Here is a 23,373-nt window from a genome sequence, read left to right as displayed (position 1 = left end):
ATTGCCTAAGCACCATTTTTGCAAAGTACAATAACGTCATTGGCTTTCGATTTATAAACTGTAAAATGAAAGAGTCAGATTGAATTTCAAATTGTTATATGTGGAAGTATTGCGCTTGTAGCCCGATTTCGACAATTTTCACAATATACATATGTTGAATACGAACACAAAAGCAATATTATCATGAGTTCAGACATGTTAGGCCCACTTTCTGACCCACATTCTATTAATAATGCTTTAAGCCTAAATTTACCATTAAATCAAATAATATGAAAATTCAATAAGGAGTCCAGTCAAATAATTGTAACCGTCTTTCGCTACATACTATACAAAGCATTATCTTGTGGTAGTACAGCCAGGAACACAGAGAATATTTCGCCTAATATTGCAGATGCTCTCTTGCTCTGATGTAAGTTTTCTAAGTTACGGGGCTGGTTTGTAAAGATCTATAGAACATCTTACGATAGCTGAACTGAATTCTGAGTAGTCGGTATCTTCCAAGAAAGGCCTGGATATAAAACGCCCTATCTTCTAGGACATAGTGTTATGGTAATGTAGAAAAATAAGCTTCGGCTTAAAGAAGCTGGGTAATTCTAACCCTCTTCGAGAGCTCTGCAAAGGTTCAAGAAATTTTCTAAGTTTTTCGAACTCTTAACAAATCATAGTTTGATTAGCAAAGGCAGCTACTGAACTGCTAAAACCTCATCCAGCAACTAAAAGCACTTAGTTTTTAAAGTTCTTAAATCCTTTTTCCTCCGTCCTTCCCAACAAATCGAAATTTATTTACCAACAAACATGAAAAGTTGTATAAATTGCCGAACATAATCGCACAATAATGAAGCCATTGGCAAATAAATTTATGAGCTTCTCTTCCCCGATATGACTACGCATACAATAGTAGCTTTTCGCAACACACAGCCAAATACACACACACACATGAGCGTACAGAACAAGGCACAAGGAGCGTTGCACTAATTTTGCTGCCGAAAATGAATGCAGTGGCGAAGCGAAAATTATGAATGCAATCAATGAGCAAACAAACGCAACACACACGGACCAACGCACTAACGACGCGCCAACGGAGAGCGTGAGAGAGCCGGGGGAGCGAGTGAATGGCCGGCGCACAGCAAACGCAAACACATAAATAAAATGCGTGATCTGCTTGCCAAAGGCGAAAATGAAGCCAGGACTTTGCCGCACAAACAGCTAGCAATGCGGCAATAACAACAGCAACAACAATACGTATGTAGCTCTGGATGGCACGCACCACAGCGGTAATATGCAAACACGCATTTAAAGCAACCAAAACCAACAACAGCAACAACAACAAAAACTGTGAAACAACAACAAAAAGCTGCAACCGAGCACCAACTGTCGTTTGGCTGCGTCCAGTGACCAGCAGCCGGCGGCTGGTGTTGTTCGAAAATATTGCAGTAAATGACAATTTTTGTGTGCGTGCGCGAGGCAATGTGAGTTTACGAAAGCAACAACAACACTGACAGCAACAAATGACGCAATAGCCATAAACATGCGCATATGTGCAGCTAAGGCAACAACAACAAATGTTGCTAAAGGCATCTTGCACTCCCGTAAAAATTTACGCCATAATTACTGTTGTTGTTGTTGTTGTGTTGTTGCGCTTGCCAGGGCTACCTTGTTGCTGGCTGCCCATGACAATGGCGAAAGCGTATCGTGGTCTGGTGCAACAAGTTTGTTATCGTGTACATGTGTATGTACAGGGTTTTCCAATAAGCTTGTTTTGATTTCTCACAAAAAACCTCATTGCTAAGGAAATTCAATAATTTCTTGTTTAATGTAGAGTGCAATCGATACAATTAAGTTCCGAATATAACAGCGTCAGAGTCAAACGAATCCGATGAACTCAATTTTCGAGTACTTTTTCCACTAAATCAAGTCGTATAAGATGTCATCACAAGCATTTTCAATATTGGTTTTTAAATCTTGAAGAGAGTCTGGTTTATTGCTAAAGACCAATAACTTCAAATAACCTCAGAAGAAGTATTCTAACGGTGTTTAATCACAACTTCTGGAAGGTCATTCAATGTCACAATTTCTTGAAATAATCGAATCTCCAAACTTTTCTTTCAATAATTCGGTTGCTGCACGTGCTGTGCTGCACCTAGCCCCTTCTTGTTGGAACCAGATGTTGTCAAGATCAGCGTCTTTCAATTGCGGCCATAAAAAGTTGGTTATCATCGATATATACCTCTTTACATTGAGAGTAACAGAGTCACCAGCTCCATTTCGAAAGAATAACGGACCGATGATTCCACCAGACCTAAAACCACACCAAAATGTCAATTTAGGTAAATGTAATAGTTGTTCATGAATAATTCGGGGTTTTCCTGAACGGCAGCCATACTTTCATTACTTCGAGCATTTATTTGCCTTATTGGTCCTTGAACCCTTGAAAAGGTGGGCTCGAAATCTTCACAAATTCGGCGAATAGCAAGCAGAGGTGGACTTAGAACTTCAAAATGGCTGAAGCGCACGAAAAGTTGCAATTGGTGACGGATAAGTTTGATAAAAAAAATTGAATAGTTGGTAAACGTTGTTTTCGCATGTATCATTCCATCATGAAATTGTAAACATTACTGAATACAATGAAAAAAAATTACAGATCATGACATATTAAAAATGGCCGAAAGGACACTTAGAAATCATATCATCCCTATTGGAAAACCCGGTACATATTTGGAAATATGAATGTTCGGCTGATTTTAACTGCATTTTAGTAAAGTGTTGCCCAACATCCGCCCAGTTGTTGTATTTTTAGACAGCTCCCAAGTTGGGCTTATTTTTTTTTTTGAACGAAGTGCTTTTGGTCTCTCAAAGGATCAGAAATATACTTGTTATACCCTGAACAGGGTATATTAAGTTTGTCACGAAGTTTGTAACACCCAGAAGAAAGCGTCGGAGACCCTATAAAGTATAGTCTGAATATATACGAACTAGTCCCCCAGTTTTTAAGATATCGTTTTGTTTTGGAAAGGCGGATATCGGACCACTATAACATATAGCTGAAATACAAACTGAACGATCGGAATTGAGTTCTTGTATGGAAAACTTTCACATTTGACAATTTATCTTTGCAAATGTTGGCACAGGATATTTTCTAAGATAATTATGAAATATATGAAGAATTTGTTCAGATCGGCTTACTATAGCATATCGCTGCCATACAAACTGAACGATCAGAATCAAGGGCTTGTATGGAAAACTGTTGCATTTGACGTGGTATCTTCACGAAATTTGACATGGATTACTGCTTAAGGTAATAACATAATCTCCGAAAAAATTGTTCAGATCGGATTACTATAGCATATAGCTTCCATACAAACTGGACACATAGTTACTAAAAGAAATACACATGTGAAGGGTACATTAGCTTCGGTGCAGCCGTAGTTAACGTTTTTTTCTTTTATTCCAACTGTGATTAAAAAGTCTAAGGGGGGCAGATTTATAATAAACAATATAATCCCTCTTGAATATACACACATACATATATGAAACCAGAAGAAAAACAAGAAAAGGTTTTACTTTGGCTGCATCGAACCTATAATACACCTCACAGGTTCTAATTATATAACGGATATATGCTACAGTGGTAATTGAAAAATTTTTTCAGAGCTTATTCCGTTAATGCAGTAATATATGACAAATTTCGTGAAGATTTCTCTTTCTCTCTCTCTCTCTCTCTTTCTAATAGACCTTTCCGCCTTCTGGAAAGAAATATATAGTACATGTGCAAAATTTCATCTTAAAAACTGAGGAAGTATTTCGTATACATATATATGTATGTATATACAGAAGAGCAGGCGGACATGGCTAAAGCGACTTAACTCATCTTATTTCACAGAAAAATTATGTTTGCGAAGTCCAGATATTTATAAACAATGCCTATTTCCTCTAGAAGATATTTTTTTATGTTGCATAGATCTACTAAAAAATTAGCTTCCGTTGGCTTGGCAGACACCATGTTTTTCTAGCTAGTTGTCAATTAACTCGCTACCTTTTATATCCTATGAAATGTGAAAGATTTTCGTTTTGTATGTTGCTTCGCTCTCTTTTCGCTCAAAAAATTTTAACGAATTAATGAGATAATTTTTCAATCTCTGCAGTAAATGCTGGTTGGTTGCAATGGGAGGCCAAGAGGTCGCTAAAGCCCATTGTGTTCCCGGATGGTAACCAAATTAAGCCTTTTCCAGTAGTAACTCAGTGGATTTGTTGAAAAATGTAAATTTTTCCTCTCCAACTGCTCAATGTCTCTGAAGTTGGAGTATTTGGAACTGTGGAATTTATCCCGTTTAATCTGGCTGAAATCTGGTCACTTTTAAAATTTCTGAAGGTGGAATCTTAAGGATAGTTGCCCTGTGATGACCCTTACAATATTACTAAGTTCTCTTTTGCCTACGTCATGTCTTATGCCAACATGCCTATTAAGATGGAGAAGTTGCACTCTTTTTTGAATACCATCTTTGGTGTAAAATATTTTTAGTTTGACTAAGCTTAGTCTAGTAACTCGACACTCAAAGTTACTGGGTTCCTGGATTCAGGCAATGTCAAACTTGCCTTTTACTAGTTTGCGGACACCGCGCTACTTCGATGGCATTTAAACTGTGTGATAAACAGGATTTAGACCGTTCAGGAGTCTGTCCTTCTGAAGAAGAGTCAGCATTTACCTAGCTACCGTTTCCGCATCGGTGTTAGGGGGAAATCATCACAACCGTCCATCCGCGCAATCGACAACTGGGCTTTCAGGTGTTCTCCGTTAGTCATTAAGGCCGATAGCGGTTTCAGATGCTTCCTCGCAACCGAATTCTCCGAAGACAAGTCTACGTCTAAACCCATAACTATAAAACCTTCTGTGGTGCTTCTACGATGGAATATTACCCATAAAATCGTTCTCATTTCCACGTTTTGTTTGGCCAGTGTCGTCAGTATCGATTCCGATTATTATCTGCCCGTTACTTTAGAATCAAATCAATAAAATCTTTTATTTCCTCGATTCGACATATAAATATATGTATATGTGAGCTACAAATGAGCGCTATTTAACAACTTTGAAGGATCGCAAATGAAAAGTCTTTATTTCGTCTGCAAATGACTTTTTTAAGAAAAGTAATTTGATAACATATTTTTAGCGCATCCCTAAAACTTTGAATATTGTCCTGGTCGATAAAAACATCCCAAATCTCATCAAGAATTCAAAAACGGTATTAATAAAAACGTGGATGGTTTTTTTCCTGGGATAAAAAGCATTTACGATTTCATTTTATTTTGTCGAAAGAAAACTTTATATATATTTAGCATTTTATCGGTCTAGTTCATACAGGGTAACCATTTTGTCGGCCAAATCTACGCCACCCATAATGTTTCGGTATGTTTTCACTAAATCTGGAGAAGTCACATCAACTCTGGTGCCATCTTTTTGTTTTCTTTGAACGGTGCCCACTTTAGCATCATGGCAATTGCTTAGAAGCATTACCTGTTTAGTATCTTGCCAAACCACTGCCAAAGTACCAGATGAATTACACTTGAAAACATATTCTCCTCTGTTTAGCTTTTCAGTAACTTTAGTTAAATTTTTTCTGTTAGATATACAGGTACCTAAAGCTGGAAAAGGAATATTATTTATCAATTTTGTTGATGTGAAAAAACGGTCAAAACACAATGTAGTGTCAGGATATCAGATGGTCGATGTCAATTTCATAACAACGCGTTCGCCTAATGTGGATGATGTATGTGAATTGTCTTCTTTTCCGGAATATATATTAAAATCGTAAGTATAGCCAATCATACTGTCGCATCTCATCCATAATTTTATTCCTCTCTTCACTGGCTTCAATGGCATATACTGCTTCAAGGTAGAGCGACCCAAAAATTTGGTCATAGACTCATCAATGCTTTGGAATGGAGAGTCGGATCTACATTTTTGAAAGGTCCTTTTGAGGCAATTGACCAAATCATCAATGAAATATGTTTTAGGTTTTGGATCAGGCTGGTATGATAACGAGGAAAAATATAGTTTGGACATAACGAGTAAGAACCGATCTCTGGAGATGGCTTTTTTTATGTATGGATTCCCCAATGAAGGGCTATTTAAAAAATAGTCCTTCAAAGAAGGCACTCGATATGACATTAGAAATGTGCATCAGAGAATTATGAGGATCTCACCAAAATCGATTCTAGCTCGTTTGTTTTTTACATGGCTTATATTGTTAATATCAATTCTCTCATTGGCACAATATACTATGTGAATAATAAAGCTTGTAGGCAATAGCTTGAAAATACCTCCAGAGGTTTCAGTCCACGAGTTATGCGCTCATTACTAATGATTTGTTCTTGGCTAATAGTAAATCGTGGCTTGAATGTCGGTTGTGGGTCTGTCCATATTATAATATCATCAACTTCGCATATTTCATCATCAGTACTTTCATTTTCAACATCATTTTCATCCATAGCACTTTCATTTCCACGATCAATTTCTATTTCTTCATCTTATGCTCTGCCAGGCTGTGTGTTTTCTCCATCTTCTGAATCAATGTTGCTTTTTTCACTGGGACTGTATGCGGAACCACTATCAGCAAACAGATCATCCTCATCACTTGATTCATTCAAAAAGTTCTGAATTTGTGAAACACCCAGTCTGCGTGGTCTCTCCATTCTCTAAGTAAAATAATGTACATGAGTACGTATGGGATAATAATATCCCATGAGTAAACAGATTTGGGATGATTTCTTCCCACGGAACTTACCTTGACTTCTTATAAGAAAAATAAGTTATTCTTTATTCTAAACTTTTTATTTCAATAGATTAGCACTATTTGCACAAAATGTAACTATAATTCAATTGAAAATCACTTATTTTCTAAGCTTTTTCTAAACAAATACCATCTACGCAACAACGTGTCTAAGAAAAATACATTTAATAAAAAACTGATGACTTCAACCTACAGCTGGTATTTTTGTTTTTGTAGAGAAGAGTATAATGAATGGTTTGGGACTGTTTTGAACCAAATCGCTTCCATATTGTGACAGATACGATTTTTTGAATTTCTTCGGGATAAAAATATCCCCATCGTCCCGAAACGGTTAAACAGACCTCACGTACATGAAGAGAAGTTGTCTTTATATTATGTTTCAGATCAAGGCTCTGACCTGAAGCTCTTAAAGGCGGATATAAATATTTAGTAGCGAGCAAAACTGGCAACCGTACCAGAAATGAAAATCGCACGAAGAGATCAGTTAGATTTGAAAATTACATTACAAATAATCCCATCAATGTACGTCCTTCCAAGTAGGTTCAACCATTTTTTTAAACTACCAGAGAATTTTTTTCTAAAAATAGTCATCCTCAATAGAAGATCTTATAAACCACTTAGATTACCACTGCGATTTTCTTTAACTTTATATTTTCCAGTTTAAGTATTTCATTAGTAACCAAGGATGTTTTGTGATTTAGTCTAGCACCTTATCTTCCTTTATCTCCACCGTTCCTCCTTCCTTTTTTATCTTCTTGCAATGCCTGCCAGCAAATAAACCACGCTGACATCCCAAATCCAAATGAATTATTACCCAAGTCACAGACGCCTCAAATTGGCGGTCAGCACGACATTCCCCGAATCGCAGCTCTACCGATTTTTTCACGCTGCCGACGTAGAAAAATGTTTCATAAAAAATAGTTTCTCTTCGCCTTCATTCGTGATCGTTTGGCATTTGATATTTGCCGCAGGCCTTTAGCGACATTGCTACAGCACGTTGCACGCGCCACTTTCACCTTGCCAACTACTTTGGCTGGCATTGCCTTAGGCATTCGCATACCTATTTTTCTCACCGTGGATTCTAACATTTCTTACCGCGTTAAATGCAGTCTTCGAAGGTGGTGAGGCAGGATACGGCAAAAGCTTCCTACGAGTTGCGACTAAAAATGTCGAAAGCGTTGCATCAGCATAATGTTGCCACTTTATGTGAGTTCCAATATAAGATACTACGGTTTCCTACTACCAACCTAAAAAATTATTCTCCTCATTTTTCTTACATTTATTTCCCTTCTCTTGCTGCCTTCCCCAGTTCTATTTATTTCGGTTTCTTTTTCATCTCGTCTACCAAGTCACCCTGTGCTGGTATTTCCCTCATCATGTCTGCAAACTAACATTCCACTTGATACCTTTCGGCATGCTGCTCCATTTGCTGCCCCATCCCTCGGTGGCGCCACCAAGCGACTGCTCTGGCATTGAGATAATCAAAAAGCCATCAAATGTAAATTTTGTCATCGTCATCCTGTCGTTCGTTCGCAAATTTCCAGCATTGTTGCAGTTGTTGCTGCTGGCGCCTAATGATTTTCACCTTCGTCGCATTGCTGCCGCATAGCTCAAGTGCTGCAACATAGCTTCGAACAAGCTACAGTTACACTGCAGCTTAGCGATATAGTTAGAGCATTTGTGTCACTTGGGGGCATGAAGCGGTGGCACGTTGCATAACACATTTATAGTACGTGCATGTGCAGCGGCTCTAATGCCGTTGTTACAGATTATGGCGTGCATGAAATTTAGCATGTCTTGAAAGTTTCTAAGCTTAGAGTAAAATTATTTTGGATTGCAAAGTTTTGGGTTTGCTGCTATTTGGACCTAGAATTTCTAAACTTTTTTCGGGTTTGATTTTATTTCAAAAAAAAAAAAGGTTACCTTTTGGACTTTCTTGATTTGCAATAGTTCTGGAATGAACTAAGGTTTCAACGCGCTGAAATATATGGAAGTTTAACCGAGACCCGCGGGAGCGTTTAGTTCTCGAGCTAAATTACGCCCTTACGAAGTTCTCTGCTAATTCAGAGGATTGTGTTGAGTTCAAACAATAGTACGTATAGTGTGCGAATAGTGCTTTTTGATACCTTCAAGCATCATTAATACACTGCTTTTCTCCCTCAAAATTTGATTAATTCAATTAAAAAGAAAGATCTAGACACAGGCTACGTCACATTCACTACTAGCATATTGTTTCCAAAGAGCTCTCTAAAAAATTGCAAACTCTTTTCTTCACATATTCGGAAATATTGTGATCACCGCATCCGTATCCGGTTCTCGTGATTTGGATATTGATCAAATTTCTGTCATGACAGCTAAATGTTTCTCAAAACATCATCTCACATCGACACAGAGTCAAATCTAGACATAAAAGAGCCCTATATTTGTATCGATCCGATCTTAAAATTGCTATAAATTCTTTGAACATTAAGCTTTTTTCGAGCACTTTTAAATATTCTCAACTGCGTTCCATTATCTAACTAATAGCTCGAGTTTTAATTGAGAACTTTATAAACCACACTTTGTAGAGACTCTACACATGACTCAATATTAGGCTCAAGGCCCTGACGTATGTCATAAAGTCGTCATTACTCAGTCTCTTGCTTTGGAATATTTGATTCTAACTATCATACCACCTACTCAAATTTTATTTCAAATGTTACAGCATATTTCTGTTTATGATCTTAATCGGGGTTCATCGAAAGGGGTGGTTTTGTTTCGGGAACAAGCAGAAAGCATAAAGAGAGTGAACTGTCGAAGTGAGTGGCTGACTTCGTTTGTGTTTGTTGGAGCCTCTAGTTTTTTTTTCAATATTTCTTTATTTATTGGATCTGCTTTGTAAAGCCTAACAATAAGTATTAAAATCTTAAAACTATTTAAGTCTAAAGAAGTTCAAGAATATGGTTGAGCTTTTTTGGTAGAACGTTGTTCTCTAGTAGGCTGGTAGATCATTTCTTTTTAAACATGTTTAATTGGAATTTACCAAGGCGGTAGGCAATGGATTTGGATGTTCGCGAAGTTTAGAAATATATGTATCTCATTCTGCTGTCCTCTATCTCCTTCTTTACCATAGGAATATTAAAATGTTTATGAATGTTTTCATTATGCATATATCATGGTAAACCGGTGATTGTTCTAAGCATTTTGGATGGGAACCTTTTTCTTATATCAATGTTGGTTGAACAGGTTGTACCCCACAGTTGAGTGCCATTCATCCAAATCGGTTTTATGATTACATTATATAACACGGCTTTGTTGTCTTGGCTAAGTTTAGAGTTTTTGTTAAAAGCCAATTTAAACTTTATGTTACTAAGTTCATGCAAGTTGTTTTACTCGCTATAAGTTTTCGCCCCGTGAGCCTTCGATCCAGGTGAATCTCAAGATAATTTACTTCATTCGCTTGGGGTACTAGGACATTGTTTATTTTAACTGTCTGACACGATTCTGGTCTTAGCGAAATTGTAACATGCTTGAATTTCAGCTCATTACTATTTATACGCCAATTGGCTAGCCGTTCTTCGACAAAAGTTAAGAACTGCTCTAATACTCTTGATGCTCTGATGGGACATTTGCTACGGCTTACTAGAGCTGTGTCATCCGAGAAAAGTGGAAGTCAATACGTTATTAGCTATTGGAATGTCTGATGTATATATTATGTACAGAGCTGGGCCTAACACGCTACCTTGAAGTACACCAGCCCTTATTGCTCGTTCTTCTGATATGAAGTCTGCTACTTTAACTGCAAATTTCCTGTTTCTTAAATATGGCATTTTATTTTGTGCAATTCATAAGGTAAACATTTTTTATTTTCCATAAAAGGCCTTCATGCCAGACCTCATCGAACGCATGATCTACATCTAGAAAAATAGCTGAACAGTACTCTCTGTACTCGAATGCTTTCCTGATATTGTTGGTAATTCTATTTACTTGCTCTACAGTGCCATGTTTTTCACAAAAACCGAATTGGTGCGTTGGTATTATATTATTTTCGTGGAGGAAAGGAGTCATCTTTGATAATAACACTTTTTCAAATATTTTAGAAATACAGGGTAAGAGACTTATTGGTCTATAGGAAGACTTCTAGTTGATATTTTATTTGCCAAAAAATGTCGTCTATTTTGGGGCGTAATGTAACTTTTACTTGAACTCTAGTTTAGTTTTCTTAATATTACTCTGTTTTAATAAGAGATCTATTAGAATTATTATTGGAAAAATATTTTATTATTGCTGCTGCGACATAAAACATTCCCAAATATTATTTAGAATGCCGCGCAGATGACTGTTCATCTACTAAGTACTCTGATTGATTCCGGATAACAGCATGGGCTCAGAACATAACTAAATGCCTTCATAGTTTGCATTTCTAATTTAAATTTCTATTCCAAACTCGTTTAGCTGCAGAGTATATTCGAAAAGTTAACAGAAAAACTCTCGCATGACATAAAAATTAGTGTGAAAATATCACGTGGCTTTACTTAGCTTTGAGCGAGGACACCGAAAACAAGGAGCAAAGGCGTAGTTGTGGTTATTATTATTTATAGAAAATTAAGGCATTTGTTAAGCTGGGTGAAAATATAACGGTGATAAATAGTGGTATAGAAAAGAATAACTCACATTTTTGTACAAGGAAGAGTGAGAGTCAGAAAACTTTTGCAACAAAAAATAACCACAAAAAAAAAAAAATTAAATGAAAAGCGTTCAAAATAAAATAAATAGTGCTTGATATTAAAAAACAATAGCAAATCATGTTTTGAGTGAAAAAATTTAATGATAGAATTGTTATGATTAGTTCGAAAATCCAGTATTGAGATTAGCAGTAGATTTGTCAATAATCAAACACAAAATCAGACCAAAGAATATACGTAACATTTATCACTATCTTTATGAACTATTTTCCAGTAATACTATACAATCCGCTGGAATTTAATTGAGTATACGTCCTTGAGATAAACTTGACTAAATTTAAATTGAAATTCCTACGAAAATTCCTCATAAGACAGCAGCTGCTGCGTAATGACTACAAATAATTATAGCTGCCACACAAGCGACGCATAGTAAATGCCTGCCAGCTATGCAAACACTGCAGAAATACACATAAACAAATGTATGTGCGTTTAAACAATACCAAGTGGCATTCAACAACCGTAATAACATGACAATAAATGTCAGCAGCAACGACGCTGACGCTGACGCCGATTGGGTGGCTGCCGCAGATCAGCGTGAACACAAAAACACTGCGCTGAGTTTTATAGGTGCACGAAGTAAAAAAAAATTCAATTAAATAGCATCGCTACGTATAGTTTGCATGCGCGCTCACATTTAGGGGCCACCGCGGCGTATGAGTGACAACGCTTGCTGTTTTGAATTGTGCCCCGTATGATTTCTCTTGGCATTTGCGCTTATGCACTTCGTTCATTGCGTTTGATAATGTGTGGTAGTTGCATTTTAGAATGCTGGAATTTGAAGCGAAAGTCTCTTTGGCTTAATGCCAACTGATGAGTGTGTCAGTTGGACTGGAAGATTGGCTGATTGAATGCAGTAAACTAAAGCAGATTTTAACTGGAAAAATTAAATATAAAAAAAAGAGTGATGATTATGGCTGAGTGCAAGAAATATTTTGGGAATTTAAGTTTTCAATTCAGCAAACTTGCAAGATTTATGTTTTCAAACAGCATTTGCTTATAGTATATTACAATGAACGTTTTTGGAGATGTTACGGATAGTTTTCAGCGATTAAAAGCAAAATGTCTTTAAATTGAATATTAATGAGCGATGAGCTGTACTCAATATCTCATACTCTGCATATCTTCACTTCCTCATAGAAACTTTCACTAGAACCAAGTAATTCTCATTCAACTTATTTATTCACAACAACAACACAAAAGATTACCTAAAATAGGCTACATTTTCAGTAATCGCCGATAAAATTAATAAATTGGTATTGGTATATCAAGTACTGGAGATTTTTGATCTAATGCAAGTAATTGGAACTTTCAATTTAAAGGTAAAATTATGTAAGCCTTGTCGAAGCAAAAGTACGTCAGCATTCAACAAAGTAACTGTGTGACTTTCAGAGCAACATTGGTATTACTTTATTTTTATGGGTTTATCATTTACTCAAAATTATATATCAGGTTGTCTAAAGATGACTAAAACACTTATTGAAGCCACAGTGTAAAAAGCAGAGTATTTGAAAGTAAATGAAAATGTAAATAAATTTAATATACAACCTAATTGCAGTTGAACTTAAGAGGATAACAGAAAGTAAATTAAAAAATAACTCTCAGGTCCTAGCAAAAAGCTAAAGCTCAGCAAAATTTGCACAGCAAAAATTGCAACAACAGCACTTAAAGTGTTAAAGCATTCATTCAGTGGCCACAATTGCAGGTGAAATGCAAAGAAATTCTCTTTTTCCGCACCGAAATGGAATCCGCAAATGAAGAGTTAAATTGCAGACTGGCAAATGAAGTCAGCGAACCGTAGCGAATGGCTTTAATTTTTTGCCTAAGAGGAGAAAGGTGAAGAAGTAGCAGAAACTAGTGAACTAAACTTTAGAGTAAAGTGGCTAAGCGAAAGTCAGGTAAAGCCAATCGGGGCTGAACCACCGCAGTGGCATGCAACCGAAGTGGCAGTCACTTTTGTGGGCGTAACATCGTCAGAGGCGTTCGTGGCCGTCCACTTGCAACAAATGCTAAGAAATTCGGCATGTGGTAAGTAGCGTATTGCAAAGCGTTGGAAAAACTTAATTTTCTTTGTGGGTGAACTGTCTGCCTGAGTGTGATTGCCACTGCAATATTAAAATAGTATAATCTCTATGCGGCTGTGGACGGTTAAGCTTGAGACTGAGCTCAGGCAATAATTTGCTTGGATAGTTTGCTGTGCTCTGTGATAATATATTCGGAATAATAGACTTCTTTGATCACGTTAGTATTTGGCCGATGAATTTTGTTGAGATTTTTGAATTCGTTTCAGACATAAGATCGGATTTGTTCCGAGTAACAAATATCTAGACTAACACAAAGCTTTTTTATAAGAATTTGATGTTTGAGGGAGTTTTTACTAAATATACTATATGTATATAACCCATTTGCTCCGTCAAAATTAAAAAGGACTTCTCCAAGCCATACGATACCAGACGAGGTTTTAGACAGGCAGTTCCCAAAACAATCGAGTCTACGTAACTGAAACTGAGCCCGGTTCTTATCCGGCCAAGGACTGTTAAGTCGACAAATTTCTGCCGCTATAATAACAACAACAACATGTTTTAGACAGGGTGATACCTTTTTGTGCGTCTTCTGCCCTACGCATGGTCATTTGTGCCGTCTGCGTGAACGATGAATATTCACGAACCACGAACTATTACCTCTACCACGACATGGATATAGTTAAGCGTATAAAATCCAATGAATACTCTGGTTAGGCTATTTCATATGCATAGAAGATGATGCTTCAGTGAGAAAATCATTCGTTTCCAAAATCAATGACCAAGCGCGAGACCACACAAAGGTAGAGGCAACTGATGCAGTTTGTGTTTTTGGCCCAGTCCGACCACGGTTGCAGTGCTAAAGAAGAATAAGAGTGATTGGGAGTCCAAATATACCGGTTTTTAAGGAACGGAAAATAGCTGATTTTTAACGAGGAAGCTATACAGGGAATACTTGCTCGACTGGAATCACTTATAAGTCAATAATATGATAACCCACATTCTTTTTAATATTTTTATTTTTGATTTTTACTCTATAATATTAATCAGGCCTTGCGTATTTCCATTCACTCGTCGATACCTTCAGTAAACATTAACTCTATAAGTTCTCAATAAATGCACACACTCGACCAAGAAGAAAATTATTTGCACTTATAGTTTATTTGACATTGCGATGATAGTCTTGACAAGTAATATAACTTTTTATTGTTTATGCATCTAATGTCTAAGCGTAGTTAACATTCTTTAAGTGGTCGTATTTTCGCTTTAATGTCCGGACGACATGCAAGCCCTGACGCCACTATCGCCACTTTCGACTTTGTTGCGCGATTTTGTGCTTTAATGCGCTGACAAATGATACCACGCTCGCTCGAAGCTAACCTAAACACCCACGTCATCGCAAACGCCAGCGCGTTGCCTACACTCAGGCGCTACATACACACCCATATTAAGGCGAATGACGCCATTTAAATGTACCCCTAAAGATGGAAGAGAGTGTAGCTTGTGTGGACTTTGTCAACAGCGCAGTGTCACGCGGCGTGTCAGGCGTTGGCCATACACAGACACACACAGCAAAAGCGCTTATTAATATTTCAGTTGCGCGCTTGTATTTGCTCTTCTGCTTATATAGCGATTTTTATATTTTATTGCCTTTGACCCCTTTTGGCCAAACAATGCACAGTCGCTCCGCCTGCGCAATTATCTTGTCCTGCCGCCCTGCTTCTCTTTGCCCTCCTTGCAGCTAACTGTTTTCATTTTTTTCTTCAGTTTATATTTTTGCCCGGTTATTTCTGGTATTTTAATGGGTTTTCTAGTTGTCAGCACAATAAAATATTTTGCATTTCTTTTAAAAGCCATACAAACACACGCGCACACATGCACATACTCGTATACAGAGCAAAAAGTGACAGCCGCAGCTACAAAGTTAGTGAGCGAGAGCTAGCTGGCGTGCTAGCCGGAAAAAACAATGAAATTTATACGTTTTTAATATCTGCAAAAGAGCAACATAAACTATAGCGGCAACAACAACAAAAGGAACGAACAACGAGCCAAACAACTATTGCAGCGAACGTGGCGAGGACACGCTGACAATTGAGCGCTGCACCCTTTTTCGGTTTGCTGGTAATGGAAATTGCATTTGTTGTTGCATATTTGTAGTTTCACTTGAAGCTTTTTCATATTTTCTATACCCGTGCAGAGTTTGTTGCATAAAGGATTTTATAGTTCTTAGGAGTTTCTCTAACAAAACAAGAGACAATTTTGTAAAAATGGCGAAATTGATGTAAAAACCTGTACAAAATGAAAATAAACGGTATATGCATTTTTTTCTACCTCCTTTATTACTTTAGTATGCCATTGGACTTACTATTCACCACTTAATTTCCATAGAAAATTTTTATATCAGTTCTCCCATGAGTCTACTAATTGGACTTATTATTTACTTCGGTGGTTCATCTACAGGCCCGCTTATCAATTTATTCAACTATCTGTCTACACCATTTATGAGTCCGACCATTAATCGTTCCATCTACCCTCCTATTAATTGGCCCTTGCCATTGAACTTAGTATTCATTACTTAATTTCCATCAGACTTTTTTCCATGGGTCCTGCTATCTCCCCATTAATGGAACTGTCGCCTCTCAATTAGACTTAAAATTCATAATCATCGGTTCGTCTGATATACATTCGCATGTCATTATCTATTTCCGTCCGGTCATCAAATTATCTTCCTTATTTTTAATAACATCATTGATCTAACTATCGACCTATCCGTTTTTGAGTCCAACGACCAGTCCGTGTATCCATCAACTCATCGCACCATCTACTCACCTGGCCATCTATTCAGATTGGTCATCAATTCATATCATTTTTTAATTCATCCATTTATGGGTTCTTATATCCAGCATTCGATCTGTACTTTCTTTGATCTATTAAACCAACCAGTTATCAATTCCTGGTAGAAGTATCAGCCCTTGGGACTACTGAATCTCATGTCTATCAATATACCCTTGGTTTATGTATATTTATTTTCGTCCATAGGTCTGTCGGGTTTCCCTGGGTCTCTTTTGGAACCTGAACACATCAATTAAGTTTTTGATTTTTTCGAAACTCCTTACAAGCCATGCGCCAATCATTTTAACCCTTTCAATGATAATAACATCTAGTCTTCATATCATTTCTTACCTCACGGACTGTATGTCGATCGACTATTTTTGTATTGTTCAGACGTTTAGGAAGAGACATACCAGCAAGGGTTTCTTCCCCGATAGCTGAGTTCGTTGAGAAGAGCACTATGCTGTCTTACGATTTGCCAAACAGACAAAATCGTCGAGAATTTCAAAGCAGTAAAAAGAAAAAGGTCCCTACAGTAGCCCTTTCAAGCCTCCTAGGTGTTGTGCCAGATCAGCCTGCGATCCCAATTCGGTTCCACGCGGCCCGTAGCGTTCTTACTATCTTCTTTTGTTGTGCTTCCTCTATTTTTACATAGTGCCGTGAAGGCAATCAGCGCAAAAGCGGCAAACAAGAATGAACTGACAGGAGCAGAATAGCTACAACAACAGTGACAGCAGTCAACACAGTAAAATATATATTTTTATTTGCTCACACCAACAGTTATGCATACATAAACTTATTTATTTCACTACAATTGCATTTGTCGTGAGAGAGAGTGACTGCGAAGCATTTGCTGACAGAACTATGAAAAGTCTTTACTTGGATGAAATACATCTAAGTTTGTCTGTGTGTTTGTTTATAACTAAGTGTCATCGCTGACGAGACATTCCATTTACTCATGTCCGTCCGTGTGCGACATTTGCATGCACAATAATTATTATTGCAGTTTAATTACGAAAATATTCTTGGTTCAAGTCATTCATTGTGATTTAGATTCCATTTTTGAACTGAATGAAGTGATTTTTTTATTAAAAATGTCAATGAATCAAATACAAATTCTCTTACGCCACTCATGCACAACACTTTCTTTGGTAACTTGTAGACAATGTGTCGCTTACTTTTCTCAAGTCTCTATTTTGGAAACTAATAACAACCAATATTTTCCCAAGATGTCTCAGGGTTTTTCTGAGGCAAAGCATTACCGATATTTTAGCTTTCAGAAAAGCTTGTTTTTGATTAGATATTATGTTTCCCAAGACAGTTTCGATTACATTTCTGAACTTCATTGTCCTTAATAAAGTTAAGAGCTCTCTCAAACATCCAGTCTTTCATTTAAGTCACTCAAGCTCATGTCATTTTAAATTTATGATTATTAGTGATTCCCCAACCTTCTGCCATACTTTTCTCATCCTAACCACAATTTGAACATTTCACAACCATCACCATCATAATTCTGTACTTTTGGTCTAGCAAACTCTTTTAATATGATTGCTCACAAAGTAACTAGATTTCAAGAGATTGAATGAGAGATCACTAAGTCAAAGGGTTTTTCTTCTCACTACTACTTGCTGGGAAGTCATAATCCGTCAACACCCTTCACAGGTGCATTTTTTTAGTAACTATGTGTTTCTTATGCAAGCATTTGATTCCGATCATTCAGTTTGTATGGCAGCTATAAGCTCTAGTTAACCGATCTGAACAATTTCTTCGGAGGTAACATAATTGCTTTAGAAAATAATCTGTACCAAATTTCGTGAATATATCTTGTCAAATGCAAAAGTTTTCCATACCAGAACTAGATTCCTACCGTTCAGTTTGTTTAGCAGCTATATGCTATAGTAAGCCGATCTGAGCAATTTCTTCGTATATTACATTATTATCTTAGAAAATAACCTGTGCCAGCTTTTGTGAAGATACACAGTCAAATGTGAAAGTTTTCCACACAAGAACTTGATTCCGACGGTTCAGTTTGTATGGCAGATATTCCGACAAATGAGCAGCTTCTTGAAGAGAGAAAAGAGAGAGAGCTTGAGAGAAAATGAAGTTTGCAAGGAACTAGTTCGTATATATACAGACAGGCGGACAGACGGACAGACAGACGGACATGGCTAAATCGACTCAGCTCAACATACTGATCATTTATGTATATACTTTATAGGGTCTCCGACGCTTCCTTCTGGGTGTTACAAACTTCGTGGCAAGCTTAATATACCCTGTTCAGGGTATAAAAACATAGGCTTCCTGAATATTTCCACCTTAGGCAGATGGATTCTTATCATTTGAGTGTGTCTGATTTGGATGATAGATTAGCGTCCTATGATCTGTTGAGACATTGCAAATTCTCAACTTAATTATTAAGAGCATTAAACAACTTTGGTGTAGATCAATCTCAGAAAATGCATTATTTCAATCAGACCCGAATAGTTTATAGATAATATTATAAATCGAATTATCCTTAGTAAAAGTTCCAAACTATGAACATGTAATTCGACCATACTTTTTCTTCTCTTTGCAGCACTGAGCTCACCTCACACCTCAAAGTGATCGAGTTTAATCCTGGAACTCTGCTGCTATTCATGTAAGTGATATCTATTAAGCGCTGTTCTAATATCGGAGAAAGCCGAAGAAGGCTCTTGATTTTAATATAGTGACCACGATTATATATACTTACGGTTACACTTTTCGATTATACGTGGTGGATTTAATTCGATATGGAAACAGTTGTCTGATTTAGGTTTCTAAGTACTGATATACCACATAAAAAGTATTTTGAGGATCTGTAACGTTATGCTGATATTTTATACAGAAGAATGGGAGTTGTGTGTATCTCTCAGAAGCTTAATCTCAAAGCACAAACAATCCACAAGAACAGACGTAGCATATTCAGCAAGGAACTTGTCACTCTTGTCATCGTCATTGACACATCTTTCCCATGAACTTTGTCTCTTAGCCTTTTTATTTTTTATACTCTTAAAGAAAGTTCTTATTCCTCTCATTAATAAAAATGGAATCACCGATATTACGCTTTTTCCAATTTTTCTAAGATCACTTAACACGCCCGGTTCCATAAGAAACTAAGACGTCATACGACTGAATTTTCTATGTACATATATAAATAAAAATATACGATGTTGGCATCGGGCGGTGAAGCTAAGTAATTACAAAAATCCTTTTCATGTATTATCCTCAGAACTGTTTAGACCACAGCTTTTGACATTCGATATATTTGTGTTTATAAATTGAATTGAATTCTCTCCAACCCTTTTCGAAGAAAACTTCAAAGAGGAAGGAAAACATGTATTGATCTACTGAAAAATCATCCCTGATCCCTGCTAGCTTTGGCGGAACACTTTGTTTTACCATACTAAAAATAGCTGATAAATTGTCAACAAGCTGCAAACAAAACAAAACCGTTTGGAACAAAAAAGTTTCGAATTTCCAACGGAAAGCGAACGAAGCGCGTTCAAATAGGCGGCTGAAAAAAGTTCAACAGCGACAACGGTCACAGTAGATGTCGCTGGAGCCGCAAGCAATAATTTGAAATTCGATTACCGTAACCAAAGAACAAACCACAACAACAAAAACAATAACAATAACGACAACAGCAAAGCAAACAAACCATTCATGCAAAATGAATAGCTTTCTACGTGCCTGTATGAGTGTGTGAGTGGGAGGGTGTGCATGTAACCGAGTGTGGGTGTATTTGCGTATTTATAGAGGTCGCCAAAAATCGCTTACGGCGCCAAGCATCAACAAAAACAACACAAAATATTAGTAAAAACAAAAACACTACAAGCGAATGGCGAGCAAACAATAACAAAAATGCCACATGAACTCGAAAAATGGAGTCAAAACGAAATGCAAAGCGAAAGCGAAGCTTTTGGGAGGAAAAAAATGCGGGACTGGCCAGCTAGTGAGCGTCGAGCTGAAATATGACGAACGAATATGCGACAAAATCGACGGCCAGCAAACATATCACTCGAAAGGGGGAAGCAAAGCGCTGGTCAACAGTATGTTGCGCGCAACACCATCCTCAACAACAACAACAACAAAAATAGTAGTAACTCCTACAAACAGTAAACGGTAAACAAAGTCTGGCCGTATGAAACGCGGTCGGTCTGCGGCGCGTAGCCGTAGCAAAGTGGACACAAAAATTCCAACAACCGACAGAAATCTGCCCACAAAAACAACAAAGCAACCGCAGACAAAAACAAAAAAGAAACTGTTTGTTGTTCCATTACGCGCCAACAACCCCGCGACGCGCGCAAAGAGAGTCAAGCGAAAGCGTCGCGTTAAGTCAAGTTATGAAATTTTGAAGAGTTCGTCGGCATTTAATGCACACTAGCAGGTGGACACGTGAAGAAGAGTGGCACAAATGCGTTTTTTTGCAAGCGTTGCCGCCTTTCAGGCGCATAGCCACGTATTTTCTATTTACATTGCTTTGTTGTTGTTATTTAATTATTTTTATTTTACACGGTTCTTGCTTTTTTTGACACAGAATATTTTCGCTCCTGACAAAACTCGAGACTTACTGACATTCACGCTCCACTGATGGAGTTGCCTGACTCAAAAGTATACTCGCTGGTTGGTATTTATTTACATATGCGCCTACGGTGTTTGGTCACATGTGCATATAAATTTATGTATGTGGGCATTCAGCAGCGTTGGTGGGGTTATTTATGTAGTACAGTGTGAATACATAGCAAAAAACAAAAATATTTGAACTCCTTTTTGAGAACTAAGCCAGCAATTAGAGCGATATGTACTTGAAATAAAGATACTAAAGCCCTTAGACAATTTTTCAGCGAAATTTAAAGATTTAGTCGCTGCAGCGCTTATTTCTATTTGATTTATTCTGAAACTCGTTCGGTTGTTCCAATAAAAGGTGGCCTCAGATCGGCACTTTTGTATTTAGATGATGCTTATTTCTTGCTTCCTTAGAGGTAACACATTTTTTTCGATTCTTAAACTCTTTTAGCTTCAGGTTAGATTTCAACGCATTGACTGTGTCATTGTCCAATTTTGGTGACTGTAACCCCTTTACCGATTAAAATGCCTGGATAAAGCCAACTTTCTTTATACTTGCGCCGAAAAAATATTTTCCTCTGCATCAATAGATCGCAAAGAATTCAGAGACTAGCATGGATGCCTAGTACAAACGGAATTGCAGAGAACTTCAATTCTAGGAAAAGAATTCCTGTGTCCATATCAAGTGACGGGGAACGAATTGGACGGATCGAAATTGCTTAATTTTGTATTTCCGCCGAAACAAGATCTCCCTCGGCATTACTAGATCTCAAAAGATCCAGAGACCTATTGCCTTTAGCAAAGTCCTTCATGTGATCCGGCTAGTTATTAAGAAAAAGACTTCTTTCATATCTGTTCCGCTTTTCAAGACCTTTGGCTATCTCGGTGAACTTTCCAGAATCGAACATGGAGTTCAAATTATTTCAAGAAATTGGCGACACATAAGAGTGCAGATCCATAATTTCGAGTTTTTGATATCACAGGGAACTTGCCTAAGTTCCCTAAGCTGAAGCTGTGGTTATGAAAGAGCAAATTGGTATTTTGGTCTTCCCCAAATAAGATCCCCATACAGTTTGCTTTATAGTTTTAATGTCGTCCAGAACTGTATTTATAATTCCAGCATCCGTCAAGCAAAGGAAAAGTCCCACAGCATCATAAATATTGTAAGATACTATTCTAGCGTTATAAAAGTACCTAATCTTGAGTAAGTAAGGAAGTCGCTATCTTTCCGGTCTTTCCCGCTTGTTCTCAAACACGCAGTGACCGCCATTTACAGCAGATCCATCAACACCTTCACCAACTCTTTCCCAGTGAATGGCGTACTTGGAGTCAAACCACCTCTCATTGCAGACGGAGAGCTCCAGTTGCCCGAGAATCTAGAGAGACTCTCCTGGAAAAACTTGGGAAATCTTCAGCTGGAAAATATGTTTAGTGAATATAGTTCGACTGAATGAACTTGTAGGCTCTATTATTGTGGATATCAGTCATACAGCAACTAGAAAAGAGAAAGTGCTCGTACGCGTTTAGAAGAAAGATACGGATAATGACATTTTTTTGTAAGTCTTGTGTAAATTAGAACGATATGTGAAATCAAAAAAGTTCCTTTCAATTTATGGTTCGATAAGTAAATCCAACTGAACTATGAGCACTTGAACTATGATGTAAGATGGAAAGGGTCCGAGTTCATATGAGTAAAAATTGAAGCTCTGTCTATTTCCAATATCCTATACGATATGTACGATCCTTTTCTTACAAAAACCCTTGCGCAATACTCAAATAACCTACTGTACCTCAATTTACGACAGCGCTTACATGTCGCTTGAGCTCCCCTCGTGCTACCTAATACCTGCACCACCAACCATTCCAAATTTCACCATCACGATGTCGCCATATTTTGCAAACATTTGTCGGATTTTTGGCTTCATTTTATGCTTTTCGTCTTCCTATTTCATTTTGTGGCAAAAATTCACATTTCTTTATATTTTTTATGTCAACTATGTTGTTGTTTTTAGTTTTTTACTTTTGGCAAGCTTTGAGTGTTTAGTCGCCGCGTTGAAGGTTAGTTTGTGGCCAACTGACTGGTCGGTGGACTGTCTGCCAGCCTGGCCGTGTAGTTGCCCTCACCGAAGCGTATGCCAAACGGTTGAGCAGCCATACAAAGTGCTTTGAAGTGCATCGTTATGTTGTGTGGTGTGTTGTGGTGATGCGGTGCACAGCAGCGTGGCGCCTCGTGTGTTGACATATGCAATTGTAGCCGTTGACATTGGCTTTTATAATAATTTTGTTACTCACCACTTCCGCAACCGAAATGCACACACACACATTAATTGTTGAGCTTTCAGTTTTACGCGCGGGTGTGCCTTCGCATTTTAATAGTTGCATCCTTTGTCGTGCTTTTTAATTAGTGCAATGCTGTTACTCATACGG

The 23,373-nt window shown here is 37.5% G+C and overlaps 1 protein-coding gene across 1 annotated transcript in view; it reads left to right on the top strand.

The window, feature by feature from the left end:
• Positions 1 to 23,373, top strand: part of LOC126756229 (mucin-19) — a 535,736-nt gene that overhangs the window by 233,826 nt on the left and 278,537 nt on the right. Inside the window, 1 exon segment of the mRNA XM_050469149.1 lies at positions 18,935 to 18,997. The gene's annotated coding sequence lies outside the window, so the exon portion shown is untranslated.

This window comes from Bactrocera neohumeralis, chromosome 4, assembly GCF_024586455.1.
Source record: "Bactrocera neohumeralis isolate Rockhampton chromosome 4, APGP_CSIRO_Bneo_wtdbg2-racon-allhic-juicebox.fasta_v2, whole genome shotgun sequence".
NCBI lineage: Eukaryota > Metazoa > Arthropoda > Insecta > Diptera > Tephritidae > Bactrocera > Bactrocera neohumeralis.
This window is presented reverse-complemented; position numbering and strand designations above follow the sequence as displayed.